Consider the following 11,958-nt stretch of genomic DNA (forward strand, 5'->3'; position numbering starts at 1 on the left):
TGGAGCCATTCTAAATGGTGTCACCAGGTCATTTCAAGACTTTTTAATCTATTTTTTTATATTTAATTTTTTTAAAAATAATATTTTATTTGGTGGAGCCATTCTAAATGGCGCCACCACTTTATTACCAGTGTAATTTCTTTTTTAAATGTGTTTTTTAATCTAAAAATTTAAAAATTGATATTTTATTTTGGTGGAGTTATTCTTTATGGCTCCACCACTTGGTTGTTCAACATATATAGATATATTGAGGCGTTTTTGTAAGAGTTGAACTAGAAGAGAAGAAAAGAGAGAAATTGTTGTGTTTAGTAGAAGAGTTTAAAAATTTTGTTAAAGATCAATAACGCGATGTTTTTAGTGTACATTTTTTTTATGGTGAAATTGTAAAAGGTGATGTTAGTTGTGTATTTCAAGGTCGACAAAGAGTAGGTGTAACAACCTGTTTTCCAGTGGTGTCAGAAACAGTAGTTTTGGGGTCACAAATCCAACGAGTAGGTTTGTAAATATTATTATTTAATATTTACGAGTCAAATATAGTTTTAAAAGGGTTTTGATTTGATAATTTATGTTATTTAAGCGATTTATTAAGTTCAAGTGGTAAGACCCTAAGGTCAAGTGATTTTAGAAAATGAGGTATCGAGACCTCGTTTCTATAAAATTAGCTGTAAATATTTTTATAAATATTTACGGATTTCATTAATGTGGTATCAAAGTTTCGTTAAGAAATTTTAACGTTTAGATAGTTAATTAAAGAAAAAAAGATTAAATTGTAAAATGTACAAAATTTGTTAATTAATGCATTTAGTGACCAAATGGCTTAATTATTAATTGAGAAGGACCTATGTGACAATTAGGCCTTAATTAGTGTGGTGGAACAGCATTATTAAAGAAAAAGATAAAAATATTACGTAATTTAATGGCAAAATTGTAAATAGTTTGAAATTAGGTAAAATAATTTGAAAAACTAATTCAATTCCTATTCATTTTCTTCAACCTTGGCCGAATTCACCATTTGGGAGAGCTTCAAGCTTTGGTTCTTTCATCTTTGTGCATGTGAGCTTAATTCTCATCTATTTCTTGCAATTTTTATATTTTTGAAATCGTTGCAACTAGGTCTAGCTAGCACGTACCTTCGATTTTAAAAATGTTAAAGATTTTGAATGTTTCCATTGATGACTCTAGTTATTTTTTTTATATTAAATGATGAAATTGAGATATTAGTTGTTATTTAAAAGTATTTTGTTAAGTGATTTTTGATGAATTTGCCGATTAGAGACTAAATTGTTGAAATAGTAATAGTTTAAGGACTTGATGTGAAATTGTTACAAAAATGGGCTGAAATGGAGGCTATGAATATTCGGCTAGTGGGAAATTGCAATAAAAATGGTTAATTTTCATGTTTTAGGCTGAGGGACTAAATTGAATAAAAGTAAAATGTTAGGGGCAATTTTGTAAAAATGTCAAAAAGACTAAATTGCATAAAATAATTTGTTTTAATATCTAAATTAATAAATTTAATGAAATTATTAATTTAGATCAAGATCGAGTAAAAAATCTAGGAGAATGGAAAATTACCAAATAGCCCCTGTACTTTGACATTTTTGCAATTTAGCCATGTAAGTTCATTATATGGTTATTATTAATTGTATTTAATATTTCATACTATTTTATTATTGGTTAAATCATGAATTTCATTTAGTTATGTTTAAAGAAATAGAATTGTAATGTTATTCGGGCTATGTGCCTAGCGGGCTATGTGCCTAGCGGGCTTTGTGCCAGTGATATTCGGGCTCTGTGCCTAGTAGGCTTTGTGCTGGTGATATTCGAGCTCTGTGCCTAGCAAGCTATGTGCTGGTGATATTTGAGCTATATGCCTAGCAGGCTTTGTACCAGTGTTATTCGAGCTTTGTGCCTAGCAGGCTTTGTGCCGGTGTTATTCGAGCTCCATGCCTAGTAGGCTTCATGCCGATGTAATTGTATCAGGCCTTAAACCTAGCAAGCTTTGTTTTGGTATGTTATATAGGTAATTGGTATGATAAATATTGTTTCAATTATCTAATGTTGTTCTATTTGGTTCAACGAGCATGAAAAGGGAAAGAAAGGTATGCATTCAAGTGAGGTTTATCATGTAGTTGATCCCAAATGAGCTATGTTTAAATGCACTAGTTTGTAGCAATGGTTGATGTTATGCTTATGTTTTGTGTGTTATGCATTGAAATGGGTGAGAAAAAGTAATGAAATGGTAAGTCATGGTTGAATTGTAATATGATAAAAAGGGAATTGATGTTGTTATTTGAGCTAAAGTAAGTAAATGGAAGGGTTCAAAGTCTTATAAAAAGTAAATGGAAGGGTTCAAAGTCTTATAAAATCCTATTATGTTAGGAATGGAAAACATTTGTAATATTGAAGAATTTACTCATTCTTGAGTTAATGGTTATAAAGTTGATAAACTTTGTGAGATTGGTTTAGATTTATAATTACCCCGTAAAGTTATTTATTAAAATGAAATGTTATGTTTAAATTTTATACGAGCTTACTAAGCATTCATTGCTTACGTAGTTATTTTTCCTTTACTTTATAGATTATCGGAAGCTCGATCGGGTTGGAAGCTAGTCAGAGATCCATCGCACTATCCATCAATTTTATCGGTAGATTTTGATGCTTTGATCATGGTTATAATGGCATGTATAAGTGGACTTATGTCTAATGTTTAGTTAATGATATCGGCATGTAATGTTGCTTTGAATTTGTGAAATTTATGATATTTAATGCCTTGATGGTTGGTGTGCTTTTGGCACTCTGATGTTTAAAGGTTGATATTTTGGCATGTTGGTACATAAAGGTTGAGAGCTGGAATGGTATATAAAACGCATGCTATGAAATGTTTTTTTGATATGCTTGAATGTGATCATTGAAGTATAGAAATTGATAGTGAACATTGAGTTAATAAATGGCTAGTTTGGTGTGTTTGAATGTGTTGACATATGGTCAAGTTTGCTAAGGTAGTGATGATAGGTGTTGAATAATCAAATTGGTGTTTTTGAGTATGATATTGGTATGTGAACATTGTGGTAAATGTTGGCATAAAATTTGTTATAAAGTTTAGTTGATTTGTGGTTAAACTTAGCACTTGTATAATCATGTTTGATTGTTATGATTGAGGTGCCTTATTGGCATATTGGTTGTATGGATAAATGGTGTAATGATTTTGTCATTTTTATGCATGTTTTGGTAGGTTATGATGCTTTGTTCATGTGTGCAAATAACTTGTAAGTTCAAGGATGAAAGGATGAAAGGGTGAAAGAAATGGTTTGATTTTGGCCATTTTCTTGTCCACACGGCCTAAGACACGGGCGTGTGTCTTAGCCATGTGTGACACAAGGCCCTGTGACACAGTCGTGTGTCCCCTGTAGGTTTTTAAAGGTTTCATTTCGAGAGTTACACCGCCCGGCACACGGGCATGTGACTTGGTCGTGTGACCCAAGTCAGAGAGTTACACAGGCATGGACACGGGTTGGGACATGGTCAAGTGTCCCTACTTTGAATGCCCACACGGCCTAAGACACGGGCGTGTGTCTTAGCTCTGTGAGTCACACGGTCGTGTGACCTTTGTAGTATGAATTTTTCTATCTTTTACCATGAAGTTCTAAATGTTTTCAATTTAGTCCTGAATCATTTCTAAAGTGTTTCTAAGGCCTCGAGGGCTCAAGTAAAGGACAATATACATGTGTTTGAATGAATTATGTTATGATTAATGAAATTATTGGAAATGAACATTTTTATGTTATAGTTTTTTGGTAATGCTCCTAACCCTATTCTGGCAAGGATACGGGTTAGGGGTGTTACAGTAGGGTTGCGATTAAATAAAAATGTGAAGCTAGAAGAAATAAAAAAGATTAGTGCGAAAATAGCTATCCGTTGTGGAAGGGCGACATCTAAATTATTTTACAAGTTTTCAATCTTTGTGAGATGCAACTGTTAGATGATGATGACTTGGGCGTTATGATGGAAATATGGTGGTCAACTGTGAGTGAGAACCCCCAACCAGTTGAGTTATTTGCTGAGTTAGTGGACTTAGAACCCATTGAGAATGTTTGTCTAATAAGTCAACATCGCGGATTTGACTTTAACTTAATGTCAGATGGACATATCAGTTAGAATGCGGAAGGATATCGCAAATGCCCAAAAATCCAAATTATGGTGGGAGTTCGTATAACAACCCTACCTGGGTCTCCGTCTACAAATACATCCAGATGTAATAATAAGCATCGAGGCAGACGTCAGAGAAGGGACCAATAATGGTGAAGATTTTGATCAGGACGCTAAAGATTTTAGTGACCTCAATATTGATGAGGTTTGAGATGATGTTGACAATGAAGGCCTAGAGAAAGTTGAAGATGCTCACGGCCCTTCATTTAGTAACCTGAATCGTGGCATTATTTTACGAAATGAACTTGGGGTGACATGTTGAGCATAGATCCAGATGCAGCACATGCATCTGAGTTCCCTGAGTACGCTGATATAGTACCTACTCACATATTGGCATCAAATTCACAGTTGGAAGAGTTGTTCATTGGGCAACAGTTCAAGAACAAGGCGGACTATGTGTTTGGCATCAAACAGTACATCATGAAGGTGTCAATTGATTACAAGGTTGTCAAGTCACCAACATTATATGTTGGTAATGTTGAAGAGTCGGGGATGGGTGTGGCTGGCGGGTTCAGACTGCATTTATATAGAGGACTCAATAGTGAAAAATACAAAAATTAGAAGGGTGTCATACATGCACTGTTGCACGTAGTCTCAATATCACCAGAAATTGGATGCCAAAAGTATCTACAATAGCATCATGCCACTAGTGAAAGATAGTCCAACCATTCTTGTCTCGACATTGATTGCAGACATGCAAGCTCGAGTCCAGTACAGAGTGTCGTACAGGAAAGCATGGTGAGCGAAAGAAATGTCCATACAACAATTGTACGGCGACTGGGATGAGTCATATAATAAACTTCAGGGTTTGATTTCGGCGATGGTGGAGTACGTCCCAAGAACTGTCGTGGATTTGCAAACGTTGCCTTATAGAGGCCTGAATGGACAATTGGAACCAGGAGGAAGAGTTTTCTGTTGATTGTTCTGGACTTTCGATTCATGTGTTAGGGCCTTCTCCCACTACAAATCACTAGTGCAGGTTGATGGAACATGGCTTTATGAAAAATACACGCAAATACTTCTGATTACGGTTGCACAAGGCGATAACTGAAATGTACTACCGATCGCTTTCACCATCGTGGAGTTAGAGAACTCCGAATCATGGGCATTTTTATTCAGAACTTGCGGAGGCATGTTATTAGGCAAGACGACATTTGCATTGTCTCTGACAAATTAAAAGGTCTTGTTGTTGCAATTCGGCAATCCAAGATTCCGTGGAGGTCCGTCTAATGTCTTTGCCACATCGCTGTCAACTTCCATAAGGAGTATAAGAACAAAGACTAGCACAAATGAATCATGACATGGGTAAATATATCGTATTTAAATTCATATTTGTAAATATTTTGAGTCCATTTACTAAATGAAATGGTAACGTGTTTTATCGGAATACGTACGTAGGATTCAAGCTGGAAGCACATCGATTCAGGCATAAGATGGTGAGGTTAGAGACTGATATGGCGGGGTTCGAACCCTCTCTCAGACAGCGGTTGAGTAGCATGAAACTGTGGCAATAGGCTCAATATTTTGATGAGGGGTATTGATATGGTCATATGACGACCAACCTCGTTGAGGCTGTTAATTCCGTCTTGAGGTGTATGTGTCACATGCAAATATCAATGGTTTTTTTAGCCATGTTTTATAGGCTAGTAACATTAATACCCAAAAATGGGGTTGAAACAAGCAAAACAGTTGGAGGCAAGACACGTGCATGTCGAAGATGTCAGGAATGCCATGAAAGAGAATGCTTAAAAGGTCAGGTCGATGAATGCAGAACTATATTCTTGAAACTTGAAAAATTTTCGAGTGACAGAGTACATCGATCATTGATCAGGGATCCCGCCACGATCCTACAAAATTGATCTTCGAAACAGGCGGTGTGAGTGTGGGAGGTTCCAAACACTACGATATCCATGTATGCATGTGGTTGCAGCGTGAGCTACCTTCAATTTGAATGTTGAACAATATATCAACAATGTGTACACGCTTGAAAGTATGTTACGTATATGGGGTAACGAGTTCCCCGTATTGAGGGATGTATCGACATGGGAGGTGCAACTACCTGGGTTCAAGATGTTGCCAGATAGGTCACTACGTAGGAAAGTCAAAGGTCAACCGAGAACAATGAGGATTCGGAATGACATGGACATTAGAGAAGAGGTTGATCCAAAGCGTTACTATGTAGAACAGTCGGCCACAATCAGAGCAAGTGTCCCCATGTAAACGTCTATACTGGCCAATCTTCATGGTCTGAAGAAAATTAAATGTTGTACCCAATGTTTGCATTTTATAGTCTTATGGAAATGAAGTTTGTAATATTTAGTGTTAAGATTTTATTTAAAATTAACTTATACAACTTTTAATACTTTAAAAGATATTATAAGTTACACAAAAAATACTAATACATAAGTTGTGGAATTAAAAACCAAGACAACAAATATGGCATAACACTTAAATTTACATGTATCAAAATTGAAATGAATTGGGAGTGGTATCATCATTCGGGGTATAGCAATTTACGGGGACGTTAGGGTGTACTGTTCACATCAAGAGGATTGGCTACTAGATCGAACGTGGCCTGAGGCGAGGTGGAGTACATAGAAACACCAAACATATCAAATCTTATCGGTGGTTGCGGTTGCATATTAGTTAAACTGGAACCGCCCATCTTCGGGTGATATTAACTACTTTGGGACCTCTCACAAAAAGCGTCAACCCATGTGTTCGGGTCGGGCTCCGCCATATGTTCATCCTCTGTGTCGAGCTCCATCATAGGTTGACTTTCACGTTTGTAGTCGTGATCCAGAACTATCATAAGTTTCCCACCATATAAATAAATATGCCATCGAGTCATATACTACTGCATATATTCAATCGAGGGACTGAAGTCAAACATACAAGAGTGCATCTCAGGCCTCCTCTCGTACTAGGCATTCCATAGTGCTACATAACACTGATGTTTTACACTCCAATCCGCTCCATATTTTCCCTTCATGGTCTTATCTTGGATATTAACAAATTGTTGTGGATCGTTCGACACAAATTGTCTACACCCAAACTGTCACATAACCCGATCGGCGTTGTACCACTCAACAGCTGAGAAGGTGAGCACCGGCGTGTTAATGCACCACACATGGGCTTCGACGTGAACCTATTGTAAAATAAGGGTCACAATGTTCAATGTAGAATACGACATCCACAAGAACTGCACAATATAACAAAATGAGTCAAGTCACATCACATACTGCAAGTGGATAAGTTAAATCAATATATATTACTTTTTCTCCGGTGGACGCCTCTATCATCTGGCAGTATATGGTTAATGTTTTGCTCGCACCAATTCCCAGAGACGTTGACCATCTGAAACCGAAACAAACACATTAGCACTTAAACTTGGGAAAATATTATCCACACCTATGAGTAGTTAAATGTTAAGTATAATTTTGTCTTTACCTATTAACAAGTGGCCACGAATATGGTTATGCCTAACAGCCACTAGAAACGACATCTTGTACAGAGCCCAGGACTGTAGCAAACCCACACAACCAGCCATGTTACTTACCTCGTGTTTTGTTGCTCGACAAAGCTCACGATACAATATGGCCAACACTGCTGATCCCCAATTGTAAGTACTAGCATGATGGAAATTCTCCAATAGAGGCAAGTACTTTAAGTGGACCCTATTAGACGTGTTGTCTAGCGTAAGTACCCCTTGATTAGTTGCATAATATAGGCTTGAGTAGCGCACATCACCTTGTGCTCAGTGGCGGTGCTCGATAACTCCTTGAAATTTGCTCTCAACCATGCCAATGTCAAGCATGTGAAGTTCCTTTCCCCATCACCAGGAGACCGTCCAATCAATCTGTGGCATACTACTGAAGGTTCCAACATTTTGCTCCGACCCGTGACCACATCACTGTCAACTCGTAACCCAAGTTGCATTGCGACGTCCTCCAATGTGATAGTGCACTCCCTGCACAACATAACGAAGGTATGGGTCTCTGGACACCACCGCTCAACTGAGGTGGATATTATGTTCGCCCTCAGGTCAAACCTCTGGATCAATGCGACGTCCCCAAATCCGGCCAACTGTAAGTATGGCATGACCCGCTCGTCCGGATTGTACTTGGGAAAATGAAACCGCGACCTCAAAGCCCGGTACTCATCCTGTATGGTAAATTTTTTATAAAAATATGATAAATCCATTATCTATATAATTTAAACATAAAATCATATATTGAAGAGTATAGCTGAAAGCTTAAGAAAACAAAACAAAAAAAAAACTTATATTATACTCTTGATTCATCCTCGTTGTAGGATAATTTTATGTTTAGACATAAAATTAAAAAGTTGGGACATGAAATTATAGTTTAATACTATTTTTGAAAAAAACAAGAACTTACCTAAGTGAGAAAAAGTTAAAACTTGAGAGTTAAATTTGCATTTAAGCCATTTCTTTAATATAAATAATAAAAGTAAAAGTTCTATCCATATTACATATTTCACACATAATTATAACATGTAAAAGAAAAGTACATATATAAACATCCATATCAAAGCAAACTTTGAAAACATCCATATCAAAGCAAACTTTGAGAGATGATCATAGATAATGGTCTGACCTTAATCCCAATAAATCTTTGAAAATGCAACGAAATGTTTTTAATCAAACCAACGTAGCAAACATCCATATCAAAGCAAACTTAGCTTAACAAATATAAACAAGTTACCAATGTTAAATTAAATTGTAAGAGAAGACCATTTGCTTAAGAATGGGGGACTAGATTAATAACAACACCTTATAATTAGATCCTTGAAAGACTTTTTCAAATACATGAGAAACTTGAAAATAATTTAACATAACCATGTTGGACACACTCACACATTCAACACTCATTAAATTAAAGAAATTATATATTTTATTAATTTTAACATAAAATTAATTTAAAAATATTTTTATTTAAGTATTTTTATTTAAGTTAAATTAAATGAGTGATAAAATATTATTAAAATGAAAAAAGGCTAATAACAACCCTAAAATGTAATATAAGCTATTAAATTTTATTTGTATCCAAAAAAATTCAATACATGCAACCAAATAGATAAATACATATAAACGCATGCAAAATACGTAGAGTTCAGTTTCATGCAAAAATGGACTAAAAAGTGCTAATAACAATCAAACAGAGATTAGTTTCATGCAACCAAAACACATAGAGCAAAATAGCACTGAGTAAGAAAAAATGAGAAACCAAAACGAAATCTTTTAATTTAATTTATAATTAAGTTTCTTGTTTTATTGATCCTCGATGAAGAGTGATCTATGTTTACTTGAGAAGACATTCGATATATACATAATTTTAAAAAATTACATACATTAAATATAATTAATTATTATATTACAATAACTACTTTTAATATAATACATGCACATAAAAAAACTATACATACCTTGTATTTATCTTGTATTTATCAACTTTAAAACATATATATATTTGCTTTTCTCTTTTCTTCCCTTCTTCCTCTTATTCTACAAAAAATTTGAAGGGGGACTAAAGCCCCACCTTTCTTTTTATAAATAGCCCAACGTCTCCTCTTCTCTCCTTCCATTTCTTTTTTTTTTTTTAAAGTAGCAATTATTAAATCATTGACCAGTCACATTGTTGACGCGACTGACGCGATATGATCAGTCAATATATTTATTTTTAACCCTTTTATTTTTTAAAAAATGCCATAGTTTATTCTTTTATAAATAAATTCTTTCTCATTTTTTTTCAGTCAATTCAACCCCACTTTTTTCTCATTTTTTCCAAACTTTCTTTATTTTTGGTTCTCCATTTTTTTATTTCTATTAAAATGTCCCTTTAATTTTCTTGATTTCACATTACATAAATTATTTACATGAAAATTATATTTCACAAAATAACTATCAATTTACATAATTCAAATAATATGTTTTACAAAATATAATTTTACATTTCAAACATTCTAAATAGTTTCACTACTTACAATATATAATTTTACAACACAAACAACTTTCTCAATACTAAAAAAAAAATTTAAACAATTTTGTTCAAGATTGACATCATTCTATTTTACAAATTGAAAAATAAGTTGTTTAACCGCAACAAGAGCGACTTTCTCAGTGTTATTAAATTGTAGCCCGAATGCTGCTGATATTGATGATCTCACCCGTGCCGTTCAGTTTGGGATTCCTTAAAACCTTCAAATGTCCCATTGACCTAGGGAATCACAAATAATCCACCCATTGGTTGCATAACCAATTTGAACCTGTTATCATCCTACCACAACTAACGAAAACACTTACATAACCAATTTGAACCTATTACCAAATAAATAATTGGTATTCGAAAATAACCATTAAATTTACAGGTGTCGGAGCCCTACCAGATTATCATTAAACAAAACATACATTTAAATTAAAAAAACACAAATACGTAAAAAAACGCTTCTCATATCTCTCCCATTCATCCGGTAACAAAGTATAAGTAATTTTTTTTCCTTCAACTCAGATTAATCTGCCATTGAGGGTTATATATACCAATTTGGTTACGCCAAAGAGAATGGCTCCACCAAATAAAATATTATTTTAAAAAAAATTAAAATTAAAAAAAGCCTTGAAATGTACTGATGGCACCATTTATAATGGCTCTACCAAAAAGAATATAGATTTAAATTTTTTTTAAAAATAATAAAGAAAAATTTTTAAAAATGACACTGCAAAAATGTTTAAAAAAGACACTGACGCAACATTGGAAACTGGTGGCACCAAATTATTTGGCTCCACCAAAAAAAAACAAATATGTTTTAAAAGCCCTCTAATTTTTTAGAAATTGCAGTATTTTCATAGTATTTATACAGGTGACACCATTCTACATGGCTCCACCAAAAAATAATTTTTTTATCTCGGTTACTGACGTGTCACGTTGGTGGCGCCAAACTCTCTGGCTCCACCAATTTTCACTGTAGATTTTAGATCATTTACGTGTTTAATCAAAAAACTCAATCATTTACGTAGTTAATCAAATTTTGGTTATTTTTATAAAAAAAGTCCTCTTCTACTATTTTTCCTCCTCTTCCTTTCCATTCTACATCCTTTGCGTACGTATTTATACAAGAATTTATGGCTTTTACTATTATATGCCTATATGCAACATTAATTTCAATTTTACTAAATACATAATTTTAACAAAGTTGTCCACTTGAGTAACAATCACTAATTTATTTATATCTCAATCTACAAAATTTGAAATTAAGATGCACTTTTATTTTTGAAACTAGAGCCATTGAAGTTTTTACTATAAAAATTTCGAATTTATACCTAAGCCAATAAATACAGTTTATTCTTCAAATCTTCTCATGTTCTGCTTCTAGGCAACAATGACCTTTCTTCACTAAAAATTAATATGTTTCTGTTTGTTTTCCTTGAAAATAAACTCATTAATCTTTTATTCATATAAATTTCATCACCTAAACATTTTTGTACAACTAACTATGATTTTTCAAAGTTAGAACAGGGGATCCCGAAATCATTCTGACCTTGTCTCACAAAAATTATTTTATCTCATAATCTACAATTTCATTGTATACACCATTTCTACAATGCGAAACTAAACTCAATAAGCTTTATTTCCATATTTGATTCAACCACTAATTCGATTTCTACAATTTTTGGTGAATTTTCGAAGTTGAACCATTGTTTTGTCTAAAACTATTTTAGTGATAATGTCT

This window comes from Gossypium raimondii, chromosome 6 (assembly GCF_025698545.1).
Source record: "Gossypium raimondii isolate GPD5lz chromosome 6, ASM2569854v1, whole genome shotgun sequence".
Classification (NCBI taxonomy): Eukaryota; Viridiplantae; Streptophyta; class Magnoliopsida; order Malvales; family Malvaceae; genus Gossypium; species Gossypium raimondii.